Genomic DNA, 5,130 nt, shown 5'->3' with positions numbered 1-5,130 from the left:
TTGTTCTCTTTGGAATTATTTCACGCATTATCGTGCATTGGATTATATCCGGCTGCAGTCTGATTAACCTTTTGAACTCTTTCAGTGAATCATCAATAGTTTTATTATCATCAAGTATCACCTCATAATAATCTAATTATTTAACCAGCGATGTGGCGATTCACCGACAAAGGGTGGTGGTCACCACACATGATAACAGCATTATATTTCGTCATCTGGGATGATATATGCACGATATCTGGAGATATGTTAAAAAGGTTTCTTTCATGGAGCATCATAGATTCATATATCACATTCATCTAACACTTTACATTTTCTTTGCTGATATAAATTAATCTGTTGCGACTCTAACCGCGTATCAGGAAAAATGTTTATCATCGACAATAGGTTTATGAAAACACACGAAAGCATTGAAGATTTTAAATAAGTATGCTGTGGTGAGTCGCCGTCATAATAATATAGTTAATAATTTACTCCCGCCACACAAATGTGCCTTTATTCATTATGTCAGATATTATAAAATCGAGCTGAGCATCGTCGATGATTAATCTCGTGCAACGTCTCTGGTGATTCAGTAAGGCTCCTTGTGTAACTTCACCGATGATTTTGAAACCGTATTTGGTATTCCATACTCCGCCGTGTCCATACGCGACGCGTGATCGCTGGACGTCTTCAAGAAATATTCCACGTATCGGTCTCCATGAATTTTGTTTCTGAACAAAATGAGAAACAACAAACGGAACAATAAAATAATTCCTCAGTAATCGTTCTATCTCATCGTTATCTTAGGTGTATCTCAATGCAGACTTGGTCATCTGTGTATGAAGAGATTCCGCATGATAAACGTCGCCACATAGCCAAATGGTTGAAGATACTATTTTCATCGCCCTGTAACAACCAGACACTTCTCTCGTGGAAGTATTGTTATACTTGGCGTCAATGTATGTGCTTCATGATCAATTAGTATATCGGAGATCCATTTCTTACATATTTTGCTGTGTACAAGATCTCTCCGGTTATTGTTCTAACCTCGATGGGAAATCTTATTCGTTTTTCCAGTTATGCGATGTCGCTGATAGTGGTTCCACTTAATCCAACTTTATTTTTTTGCGTCACAGATCTGTGAGACCCTTTCCTCCTAACACATTTGTAAAGTATTCTGTGATTCTCCGGGCGACACAATTTAGGATAACACTGGTCGTGGTGCTAGCACTATGTCGCATCGGCAATATCGCATTAATATCAGGTTTTATATAACGACTAAATTCCATAAACAACTTTAGTCACCGGATATGATCTCTCGTGGTATGGTTTGTCAGTGCCAGTTAACATTCCTGATCTAGAATTTTTATCTAACACGGCAACATCCCTGGTGTTTGCACTCGTGCGGTTTCGTGTTTCACTAACAGATTCACGTTTATCACGGATAATCCATGTTACGTCATTGCCGACGCTAGCGTCGATCGAAGCAACAATACATTTTATTCTGAGAAAATATCAGTGTTCACCTCGATCCACATAATTAATGATTTTCTTTGCTCGTTGGTTATTCATGATAGTATTGCTGGACATATTATCGTGTTTTACTCTGAATGTTGCGCAGACTTGCATTACATTATCATCTCTAACTCCATACTGATAAGATCAATAAATTCCAGATAAACATCAACTAATACGTGCCAGGATGGGTACTTGGTTTCAAGACTTTGTGTTGGGGGCCACGGGTTATTCTGTCAAGATCGAAACCAGCTTGAGAGATTTTGATCGCAAATAATCTTGCAAATTCCTCCATCATATAATTAAGGCCAATATATATTTAAATTAAGCTTCAGTTTGAAATGTATAATGACCGAAGCAGAGAATAGTTGCAAGTGATTGATGATGGGATCCACAACTCCGTGTAATAAGGCTTGTGTAACTGATTGATGTGGATACCACATGCAGAGTGTGCGACGAGTGAGTCTGGGACCAAAGCCAAGTTTATAATGCAATAAGGGGGTCGTGGAACACAATTGTCTGTAACGTATGAAAGTAGAAAATACTGAATTTTTGAAACCATGTTATGGTAAAAATGTGTTGGCAAATGTGTCCTCTTCTTCGATAAAAGATGGACAGGAGACTATCTCGCTAGATTTTATGAGCAGTCGGTTTTATTCACATAATTTAGACAAGGGATCTATACTATGACAAACGGAGCAAGGAAATATCGTCGATAAATTTGCACTTCTCATCTTCGATAATTATGAGGCGTCGAGTGCTGGTGAAATCAGGCATTGTCGACTAAAAAGCCCAGTTAGTTTTTTTAACTAATAGTTGTTATCTCATGATCACCGCTAGTGCAAAGAGCGGTTCGTGAAAACAGTATTACGCCCAAAAATGTATTTATGAATGTTACAGTTGCCTGATCGAAAATGGCTTTGTGATTGATCACATTGATTCAGATCAAATTAATAATTCCTTGAACAATGTTCAGACTATTAAACTAAAACCGATTTCTGCACGGGGAAGTACTATATTTAGAAGTGTGCAAGTCCGGTTAAATCTATAAATCCACAGGCAGGCAAAGAAATAATATTTTGATCAATGAACGAGGCTGAAAATATTTTATTATTTGCCAGCGTTTGGTGAGCCATATCGCAGAAGACATAAGCAACTCAGCATTTTCAAAGAAATATAAGTTAAAAATAATATTTAAGTATCTAACTCTGGAAAACGCTTAAACTTCGAACTTGTTAATAGGAGCAGGTGAAGAAAGATAACTCCTTTGAGATTAAACATTATTAATCCAGTAGCCTCGCTTTTATTTGTGTTACAAAACAGTGTTATCAACTGCGTAATATTCTATAACAACTGCGGCTCACACTCATAGTATTGTTTGGGGGGTCCTGTGTTTTCCGCATTGTTCTTAAAAAATGTATCATGGTTTTTTGTCCTTGTCTAGTGGTAGGAGGGCAAGGGCGGGGGAGGGAAGCTTTAGGTGGTTATCGTTATGGATAAAAATAGCAGTGCTTGTCACTGATAGTAATAGGCCACGCTCATATAATGCTATACCAGGAATGCTATTTTTGGATTTGCAGGTTTTGGTAACATCATACTAATTTTTGAAACAGATAATAGTAAGAAAGCTCCGTATCCGAGCAGTTAGCGTTCCGGAATTCCATACTCGACTTATGGAATTTATCGTTCTATTCCCGTGCTGACAAATTTGTCGATGGGTTGCAATAATTTGCATTTAATGGTCATCGGCCATACTCCAACATTTTTTGTTTACATTTCATTTGCATTGCATGAACAAATGTAGTTATACTCGCACGAAAACAATTAGACAATTATCAAGTGTAAAAAAAAAATAGTTACTCAAAATAGAAGTATACAACGCCATTACGTTCCCCTAGCTACTATTTCCCACCTATAGAAGAAGCCAACCGGAAATGGCGTACATTTATCCCCACAAGACAAAGTACATATTTCTTGTTGTCAAAAATTAAAACTTTAAACTATGGATAGGGCACATTTAGATGAAACTATTGAAAACTAATTTACTGTTCAGCCTTATTTGGATGTGCATGCACGAAGCACTAGATTATGTATCTTTAAAAACTGTTCCATTGTTTCAATTTTTTTTTTCAGAATTCACTTAATACACGTAAAAAGCAGTCAATGCTCGCTTCCCTATGTCGGCCGCCTTTGTGAAACAAATAACATGGGCACACTTAAAAGAATCCAAAGAAACCAGATTTGGCTTCTTCATGACGGCCGACTTCATAAGAAAATCAGCACTCTTAAAAGAATCCAAAGTCAGTTTCCGAGATTGGCTTTCTTTGTAATAAAAAAACTTTTATATTTGACATCATGTCGGTATGTTTAAGTAGGCAGATTATTGCTCGCTTCCAGTTGCGTTTATTGATCACCTGGCTTATATTTTTGTGACATATGATGTTTGCAGGGTAAATAGTATACACAGCAATTACTTATTTAATAATACTTTTTTAACCAATGATGGAACAAAAAATTATTTTGCACTCACAGTGAATGTATTTTTATAAAATGATGTTTTATTTACGAGTTACCGTCGTGTAGTTAACCTGGATACTACACAATCTTTGTCATTTTGTATCTTATAACTAAACATGCGTGAATGATATGTGCCTTCAAGCAATTGGGTGATATTCTCGTCTCTTCTGTGATCCAGTTATCTGGCATAAGAGATACACACTACAGTAACAATGCACGAAACTGAAATATAGATCTTGCCTCGTCTCATACTCAGGCAAACAAGTGAGGTCGAGCCTGAGGAGAGGACGCCATCATCTCCACAACAAAGTCAGCCCTATTCACAACCGGTAGCGAGAGTCGTGATCCCTTAAATGAAAATTGAGAACAATAAAAGGAGAGGCAGAGGCAGGACTTGGAGCGAGCCCTGCAAGTTAGGAGACCGCAACATTTACATGCAGGACGAAGGATAGCAATGGAGAGAGACTTCAGAATCCCACAAACTGAAGATTGGGGTTCAGAAGCCAATTACGTGGCCACTGCTATTCCAACCACAACTGTCAATTGTAGTAGTTGTGTCTTGTTTTGTATAAAAAATATTTTAGGTTAGCTCACTTCACTATGGAGATGTTTGGTATATGCTATGGGCAGTAGGTGAACGGGGATATTTTCCTTCATAATTGTTAGAATGGAGAATGGTGCCTATAGTCCTCACTGATTGAAAATTTAGATTAATAATTTAAAGAAGGTGAAGGAAGGGCTGAGAGACCACGTAAAACAGGAATAGGATATCCAAGACAAAGAGGAAAAGTAATAAATGAGAGCATACAGTGCTAAGCTTAAAAAGAATAAGAGAATGAGAAAAAGAAAAAAGAGGAGAAGGAGGAGAAGGGGAAAGAGAACGGGAAGAAGAAGACGCCAAATGTAATGGATGATATGAGAAGATGGTGGATAATAAGAAGGGGGAGATATATTAGAAAAAGTTATACGGCACTTTTCAGGGGCACTCCATTGTCTCGAAAAGATGGCTCTTACACTCTTGCCGAAAATATTTATAGTCGGTTCTTTAGTTGTTTGTGTGATAGATTTATGTCCATCAATCTATGTAAATCTATATATATCTGTGACCCAATTTTG

The sequence above is a fragment of the Sinohyriopsis cumingii genome, chromosome 10, assembly GCF_028554795.1.
Source record: "Sinohyriopsis cumingii isolate HCF-2022 chromosome 10, ASM2855479v2, whole genome shotgun sequence".
Taxonomy (NCBI): domain Eukaryota; kingdom Metazoa; phylum Mollusca; class Bivalvia; order Unionida; family Unionidae; genus Sinohyriopsis; species Sinohyriopsis cumingii.
The sequence above is the reverse complement of the archived record's forward strand: the minus strand, read 5'-3'. Positions refer to the sequence as shown.